A 10126-nucleotide genomic window follows, 5' to 3' on the forward strand; every position below is an offset into this window, starting at 1 on the left:
GGACTATATGATTAAGGTCCACCACATGGACTGAAATGGGTAAATGTCCAACACATGGGCCGCAATAGACAAATGTCCAACGCATGGACTGCATACGATTAATATCATGCAATGAACAGATACAAGTAAAAGCATATATACTATTCACTCTCATACCCCAGTGAATAAATCTAAGACTCATGTTCATAGTCAACTCATGTACACAAATCTCAAATGTTAAACAACACTTAAGCATTGTATTATAACAATACAAGATCGAGAAACTCTCTCGAAAACCAAAACAAAGCCAAACAAACATGCACATGCCATAAAAGAAGTTGTCGGTCGACCACAATTATGCGGCGAACGACCGCGACATGTTTTCGGGGTTGCCCAGGCTCCTGGCTGAACACAGAAATTCTAGAAACATGCAGGTTTCTACACAGTGTTGTGTTCATGCGGACTTTGTGATTCAAACATGTTTAAATCATACTGAAACATGTATAAAACATACAACAACACTTAAACTTTGATAATCACTTACTGAAATTATCTCGAACATAAATTAAACTCTTGTGTTAAACAAATTAGGGTTTTTTAACCTAATTAACCAAATTCTTTAATCTAAAGCATAAACTTTTAACATATTAAACATAAGCATGATTGCCAAACAACTTAGAAAAGATATACATTCATTAAATCATATTTTTAACACTTAGGTACCATAAACCTAGGGTTTTCTCATCTTTAATCCACATGTAAACTCAATTAAATATCAAATTAGGGTTTAAACATAATTAGAACATGATTAATAAGTTAAAAACAAAATTTTGAAGAACCCTAATGATCATGATCATGTTTCTATTATAAATAGCAAGAAAAACATGTAGATCTAACATTTATTTCAGATCTAATAACAAAAATCTAATCTCTTTCACATTAGATTAAGATCTAAGCATGTAAACACAAATTAAACTTCTAAGATAGTTATTTAACTATAAGGATGAGTTTGGATGCAAGTGATCTTGTCTTTGCATGTGAACAAGCCTCTAAAATGAACAGGAAATGATCTCTCGATGCCAAACATCACAATTCCTCGCCTTTCCTTCGACAAGCACCCCGAGATCTCTTCCAAAACTCACAATTAGGGTTAGGGTTAGAGGAGGAAGGTTGCTGGTGTTAATCTCAAGTGAAAGAGGGTTAAAAGAGCTTTAAAATGAGTATATATACATAGGGTAACAACTGGGTTCGGTATAAACAAAACCCAACCCGAAACAAACCTGGCAGAAACAGATTCGCCTAGCGGTCGACCGCCGCGGTCGACTGCACAGGTTTCTAGGCCGTGCTCAGATTGGGTTTGGTAAAAAGGCTATAACTTTCTCATCTGATCTCGGAATGAGGTGATCTAAGATTTTTTGGAAAGCTAGTGAAGAGACCTACACCTTTGGTCTTCTACATTTTTCCAAATTCTGACTGTGTTGATGTATAAAACATAGAAACTCTCAACTGATCATTATTCCCAGATTTTCACTCTTTTGGCCTTTGTGCATGTTTTGTGCATTTGCACTCATATTTTCAAAAATATACATTGAATTGATCTCAAATCAATTCTTATCATACTCAAACATCAAAGTATATTATTTTCACCATATAACATATTTATCATTATTTATCACAAAGTATTTAAATTTACGGGGTTTTACATTCTTCCCCCTTAAAAGAATTTTGTCCCCAAAATTCCGCAATCGTACCTTAGGAATTAATAATATGAGAAAAGCACTAAGAGGGGATAATTCAGACAAGGAAACCCTCTCATACACATCTCATATCATTAATCCCTAGATATGAATCACTAGCAATATCTATGCTTAACAATCTATAATGCAAATACTCTTACTTAACCCCTAACTAAACGGAACTAGTACGTCGGGCGAAAAATCCAAACAAGGAACCCCCATATATATACCATGTGTTCCGAATGATTAGAAGCTAAGTGTTAATACCCTCATTCTAGCGTTAATATGACCATATAGAAAATTAAAAATCATAAACATCAATAAGCTATAACCAAATCATTTTACGCACTCAAATAGGTGCGGGTAGTCGCGACTCGTATCCTACTCGCGCTCCTAGAAGCCTCCTCAGCTCTTTTCCATCTCTATTGAACTTTAACTTAAGGTATTACTTTCTTTCTAAGCTTCTCATCCTCTCTAGTAAGAATACAACTCGTGATCTCCATGGTAGTTAAACCTATCTGAAACTCAAATTTTTGGTGCATCAATCACCCTCTGCTACTCCTTGTCGCGCAAATGCTTCTTAATCATTGAAACATGGAAAATATCATGTATACTCATTGCGCAAATGCTAAAAGATCTATCCGATACGAAATGGCTCCAAAATGTTCAACTCTCATGAACGGACCAATATACCTTGGGGTAAACTTTCCCCGTCTACCGAGTCACTAAACTCATCTACGGTATTTTCAATAAGACATAGTCCCTAATGTAGAACTCTAACGGTCGTTGTCTCTGGTCTGCGTAACTCTTCCAACGACTATGCACTGTAAGAATGTTTTCCCGAATCTCTGCTACCTTCCTTGTAGTGTGCCTCACAAGCTCCTGTCTAAGCAATAAACTTTTTTTTAATTCTGCCCAATGAATAAACAATCTATAATGCCTCTAATCTCGACTATCTGCTATGCCTGCAATGCCAATAGCGGATGCTACTCGTGTTCTACCTCCGATCTCGAAAAGATAAGGATGTCGTCGATAAAATGACTATGAACTGATTCTAACATGGATGGAAAACCCGGGTAATCAAATCCATGAATATCACGGGTGCATTAGTCATCCCAAATGGTATGACAAGAACTCAAAAGACCCATATCGAGTTAGAAAATGAGGTTTTGGAAATATCCATTTACCGCACTCGCAACTAAAAAATAACTATAACGAAGATCAATCTTCGAGAAATATTATGATCCCCGTAGCTTGTCGAGCACGTCATAAATCCTTGATAGTGGATACCTGATCCGGATAGTGACTTGCTCAACTCACGATAATCTATACATAATGCATGTTACCGTCCTTCTTCTCCACGAAGAGGACCAGTGCTCCCCTTAAAAAAATAACTCCTGACAACAAAACCCAGAGTTAACAACTCATCTAGCTGAGTCTGTAGCTCCCTCATCTCAACGGGTGCTATATGATATGATAGGGTGCTTGGAATATCGGTACGGTACCTGTTGCAACTCGATGCAGGGAAACAACCTCTCTCACTGGAGAAAACGTAGGTATGTCTTGAAAGACATCCTGATACTCTGAGACGACTCTGGTCTCGCTCAAAACTGCACGCCGATCCCGTATCATCACCTTCTCGACCTATGCCAGAAATGACTTTGCATTCTGGTTACCCTATGAGGTTGCTACTATCTATACAATCCTAAAGAATGCTCACAAGCATACTGTTTTAAAAAAAACAGTCGATACTAATATTGTAGGATGATAACCATTTCATACCAAGAATGACGTCGAAATCCGACATCCACAAAACGACCAGGTCAAAGATCAAACTCATCTATACTGATGATACATCTCCTACATATACTCTCTAACAGGGACACCTCCCCTAGAGGAGTAGAAATTGATAACAGAACATCTAAGGGATGTGTAACTAACTGAAGCCTATACATGAAGGCATGAAATATGAAAGAATACGAAGTTCCTGAATCAAACAAGATTCGAGCTGGATAAGAATTTACTATGAAAACTCTGCTCGCACTATGCTCACACGGTATAACTACATAAACTCTACTGGTGGCCAGCGCCTGCTGCGCTGCTGGTGGTGAAACACATGAGTCCATCTGACACTGACGAATACTCTGAATAGCGCAATTCTGGCCTATAGGCCCCTAAATCCTTGAAATAACCGGTAGTACATCTATCCTCCGATGCTGGCCGTAACCGCGGCCCTAAGACTATTAACCCTGACCTCTATCATGCTGGTCTCCTGTAGGTGTACAGCGATAATCCTTCGTTCTATATTTGATCTTGTTACAATTGTATCATGTATCCCGAATCCTGCGCTGCTGCGTCGCTATCGAATCATGTTGTGCTCTCTTCTTATAACGTCTTTGTTGATGATGGTAAAAATTCTTACCCCGCTGCTGTGTCCTCTAGATCCCATAATAGGTCTCTTGCCCTTGTTATTTCCATCATGCTAGTCTTGATTTTATAATTAACTATAAGCATGTCTCACTGCTTTAATCGAACTAGCTCTAACTGCTTGTTGAAGATGTAAACATTTTTTTTTCCAAATAAGTGATATTCATTGTCCCGACAAAAATATGAAATCGTAGCTATCCTTTACTGTTATTCCCCGGTGATGTCCTCTATGCTGAATATTTTTAACCTCTGTTTTGGTACTGAGTCTACGTTAAGAAATTTTCACATATTCCTTTTTATTTATAAGCTGCACATGAATCAAGTGTGCCCTGCACTATGACGTTCTCAGTGTCTGATATCTTTACTATTCTTACAGAGCCAAGCCTCCTGCTTTGCGGCTCTATCAACAGCTGGTTGTGGTGATGATGAAATCATAGGTATTGCCTCTTCAATAGACATGACTAGTACAATTGGTGGTGCAACTCTAGAAAATGATACTACTGGAAAAATCGGATGTGCCTCTCGCTCCTCGAGTGTTACAAAATCTTACTACAAACGGTACCATAAAGTCGATCAAAAACTATAGAGCCTGCTGCAGCTCGGGTTTTGCTTGTCTAGCTCTCCAGGTATAAGTTTTATCTCGACCGCATCCTCGTCCCAACATTTATAATATCAAGAGAAGATCTTAATGAACATAGTAATTGAGATCACAAATATATATATATATATATATATATATATATATATATAACGTACCACAATACGTATTCATAACATATAGTATTCACGCAAATACTTTAAATCAAAATAAAATAATTGTCATAAAAAAATTTCAAAATTTTGAGATATACGCACATATCGTCCTCACTCATTCTAGGAAATTCTTAGCGGACTCTATACATGAATCCTAAGAAACTCTATCCTAGCTCCACAATTTGACACATGAATGATCCTAAGTATATTAGAACTAGAGCTCTGATACCAACTGTGACGCCCCAGGGTTCACACAAGGCTGCAGTCCAAGGTGAAACCCGGATTGTCAAACCTATCAAGCACCAAACACCATGCTACGACATATTTCACCATCACAATCACTATCTCTCTAGTGGAATCAACAAATAGGTGAAGGTACAAAACAAGAAATAATAGAAGTAGTACAAAATCAGATATGTACAGAAGAAGTATATCAATAAATGAGCCCAACTGAAATAGAATGAAAATATCTCTGAGTCTGAAATACATCTCAGCACAATGAATCAAATGAAACCTCACTAAGGCACTCAGTCTCTACAAAATGAATACAACTCTAAAGTCTGAAACAATGAACATAACTATACAGTAGAGCTTCAACTACTAAAACTGTGCGACAGCGACTATGCTAGAACTCCGTCATCCTGCAGATCTCCGAAACTCTGATCCGCCTGAAAGAGACAATTTAAACAAAAAGAATAACAACAAGAGCGTCAAAGCACTACATCAAGATCACCTCCATCCGCCCCCAGGGAAAGGGCTGCTAGATGAAGTGGAGGCTTTATCTATTAAGCATAGTCTACCTATATCATTTTCTCCGTATCTAATAGAGTTAATATTTAGACACCTACAAGACGAGATGTAGTACGTCGAGCGAAATAATCCAAACAAGGAAACCCTCATATATATATCATAGGTCTCAAATTGTAGATCCCTAAATACTAATTCCAACTCTATGAATAAAAACAACACTCAAAAGAAATACTCCAAGCCTCAACCATATAGAACCAATATCAAAATCTCGAACTACTTCTCAAGTAGTTGGCGCAATAATAAAAGAATATCATCCAACTCAAAAAAAAATCATCATAGGCCATATCCTGTATGCCACAAATCAAAGAAATGTACCCTACTCATGGGTGATCTAACATGGGAGTAACTACAACTAATAATACATATATGTTTATATCTTCTTGTGCAATAGCGATACTCTTGTAATACTCTTACTCAAACGTTCTGCGGCAATAGGTTTATGTTCAATACATGAACTACAAAAGCTTAAAGTCCAACACGAAGACTTCAATGGTTTATAGTCCAACACAAGGACTTCAACTACTATATGTTAAATAAAAACAACTCAGATAAATGTCCAACACATGGACTGCATATGATAAATGCACAACACATGGACTGAAACAGGTAAAAGCCCAACAAATGGACTGTAACAGGTAAAAGCTCAACACATGGACTGTAATGGGTAAATGTCCAACACATGGACAATATGATTAAGGTTCAACACATGGACTAAAATGGGTAAATGTCCAACACATGGACTATATGATTAAGATCCAACACATGGACTGAAATGGGTAAATGTCCAACACATGGGCCGCAATAGACAAATGTCCAACGCATGGACTGCATACGATTAATATCATGCAATAAAGAGATACAAGTAAAAGCATATATACTATTCACTCTCATACCCCAGTGAATAAATCTAAGACTCGTGTCCGTAGTAACCTCATTTACACAAATCTCAGATGTTGAACAACACTTAAGCATTGTATTATAACAATACAAGATCGAGAAACTCTCTCGAAAACCAAAACAAAGCCAAACAAACATGCACATGCCATAAAAGAAGTTGTCGGTCGACCGTAATTATGCGATGGTCGATCGCAACAGGTTTTCAGGGTTGCCAAGGCTCCTGCCTAGTATGCGGTCGACCGCCGCTAAGGCGCGGTCGACCGAACACAGAAATTCTAAAAACATGCAAGTTTCTGCACAGTGTTGTGTTCATGCCGACTTTGTGATTCAAACATGTTTAAATCATACTGAAACACGTATAAAACATACAACAATACTTAAACTTTGATAATCACTTACTGAAATTATCTCGAACATAAATCAAACTCTTGTGTTAAATAAATTAGGGTTTTTTCAACCTAATTAACCAAATTCTTCAATCTAAAGCATGAACTTTTAACATATTAAACATAAGCATGATTGCCAAACAACTTAGAAAATATATACATTCATTAAATCATATTTTTAACACTTAGGTATCATAAACCTAGGGTTTTCTCATCTTTAATCCATATGTAAACTCAATTAAATGTCAAATTAGGGTTTAAACATAATCAGAACATGATTAACAAGTTAAAAATAAAATTTTGAAGAACCCTAATGATCATGATCATGTTTCTATTATAAACAACAACAAAATATGTAGATCTAACATTTGTTTCAGATCTAACAATAAAAATCTAATCTCTTTCACATTAGATTAAGATCTAAGCATGTAAACACAAATTAAACTTCTAAGCTAGTTATTTAACTATGAGGATGAGTTTGGATGCAAGTGATCTTGCCTTTGCACGTGAACAAGCCTCTGAAATGAACAACAAATGATATCTCGATGCCAAACATCACAATTCCTCACCTTTTCTTCGATAAGCACCCCGAGATCTCTCCTCAAACTCACAATTAGGGTTAGGGTTTGAGGAAGAAGGTTGCTGGTGTTAATCTCACGTGAAAGAGGGTTAAAAGAGCTTTAAAACGAGTATATATACATAGGGTAACAACTGGATTCGTTATAAACAAAACCCAACCCGAAACAAACCTGGCAGAAACAGATTTGCCCAACAGTAGACCGCCGCGGTTGACTGCGCAGGTTTCTGGGCCGTGCTCAGACTGGGGTTTGGTAAAAAGACTATAACTTTCTCATCTGATCTTAGAATGACGTGATCTAAAATTTGTTAGAAAGCTATTGAAGAGACCTACAACCTTTGTCTTTTACACTTTTCCAAATTCTGACTGTATCGATATGTAAAATATAGAAACTCTCAACTGATCATTATTCCCAGATTTTCACTCTTTTGGCCTTTGTGCATGTTTTGTGCATTTGCACTCATATTTTCACAATTATACATTGAATTGATCTAAAATTAATTCTTATCATATTCAAACATTAAAATATATTATTTTTACCATATAACATATTTATCATTATTTATCACAAAATATTCAAATTTACGGGGTTTTACAGGAATCTTCTTTGAAAGGCAAGAAGAAACTTATGGAGTTCGATGGAGAAGGCGAGGAATCTGATTCAGATAGGGAGGCCGAGATTGTCAAAACTGTTCCGCATCAAGGGGGTAAGGGTTCTTGCTAGAATTTGAAGATAGACTTCAAGATAGAGATTCCTGTTTATGATGGGAGTGTCAACATCGAGAGGCTTGATGATTGGATCGAGCGTATGGAGATGTATTTCACTCTCTATAGATATTCATCCAAGGAGAAGATTGTGTTCACGACTTTGAAGCTTTCGGGGCAAGCGTTGACGTGGTGGAAATTCTACTGCAAGTAGGAGAAGAAGGCGGTGTCGTGAAACAAGTTTAAGGAGCTACTGAGAAAGCAGTTCTATCCAGTGGGGTTCCTTAAGGAGCGTTGGTACAAGTGGTATGGCTTGCGTCAAAGATTCAATCAGAGCGTTCAAGAGTACACGACGGAGTTCCAGCAGCAGGCGATGGTTCTAAACGTCACGACGGACGAATACTCCATCTTCATGAAGTACATGGCAGGTCTGAACAAATACATCCGGAAAGAGATGAAGCTATTCACGGTCGAGTCTATTGCAGAGGCAAGCGTGAAAGCTATTGCCATCGAAGGCAAGCAAAAGAAGAGAAACGAGGCAAAAGGAGATGCAAAACAGACGGGAGAGGAGTCTAGTGGTTCCAAACATAAGGAGGAAAAGAAAGGTGATCTAGGGAGAGCAGAACTGATTTGTCGTCACTGCGAGAAGACATGACATATCGCTGATCGATGTTGGGAGAAGTATCCTCATCTCAAGCCAAGGGGGTTGAAGAAGAAAGAGGAGAAAAAGACATACGTGATAACACAGGGTTCGAAGAAAGTTCCCGGGATGACAGAGCCTAATAGCAATCTCAATCTTATGGCGGGGAAGCAGACCACGAAAGAAGACGAAGATCCCAGAGAGCAGCTCTTTGTGCTGAAGTTGCAAGTGAAGACCAGTATGGTTGATGCCATTGTTGATCCAGGCAGCGAAAAGAATTTGATATCCGAGGCCTTGGTTCAGAAGCTGGGTCTGAAGATAGTCAAGCATCCGAAACCCTATCCATTGGGGTGGATTCAGAAGGAGACGGGACTAAGTGTAGTTGATCAATGCACTGTCAGATTTGCGCTCCACGAGTCGTATATTGACGAGGTCACGTGCGACGTCGTTCCATTAGATGTTTGTCAGGTTATACTGGGCAATCCGTACTTATAGGATAGATACGCAATCTACGAAAGGTGGGCTCAGAAGTACACATTCACCAAGGAGGGTGAAAAGTTCATATTTCGTTCGGCGTCTCTTCCGAGGGAGACAAACTTGGCAACGGTGATGCGAGCGGAGAGGCTAGTAAATGCAAGCAAGAAGTTCATCTTGTTGTGCATTAGGCTTCATGACGAGCCATCGAAAAGGAGTTGCATGTTGGAGCGGAAGACGACTACGATGAGGCGAGGAACGAAGGAGTCGTTTCCAGTTGTACGTCGATATCAGGTTCCTAGCAAAGCCAGGTAGTACAGAAAGGATGGAGAAGCTCGTGAGTTTCCTCAGCTGAAGTTCTAACTTGAATACTTATGATACGGGTGTATCTTCTCTTCGGAACTTAGCGATCCTCATGGGAGCTTGAGGATAGATGATTCTCATGGTAACTTGAGAATAGAGGTGTAAAACAATACAATGGAATGCAGGTTAAAGCGTGGAACGAGACGGCGAATCGAAGAATCGAAGCATCCAGTTTTTAGCCTGTGAGTCGACTCATACATGTACATGAGTCGACTCATCAGATTGAGTCGACTCATGACTGTAATGAGTCGACTCATGAAACCCAGCTGTTTTGTCAAAAGTTTCTGACGAGTCGACTCACCTCATCATGAGTCGACTCACTTGGCATGAGTCGACTCATGCATGTTTATGAGTCGACTCATCGACGGTTTCCTGGTTC

The sequence above is a fragment of the Asparagus officinalis genome, chromosome 2 (assembly GCF_001876935.1).
Source record: "Asparagus officinalis chromosome 2, Aspof.V1, whole genome shotgun sequence".
NCBI lineage: Eukaryota > Viridiplantae > Streptophyta > Magnoliopsida > Asparagales > Asparagaceae > Asparagus > Asparagus officinalis.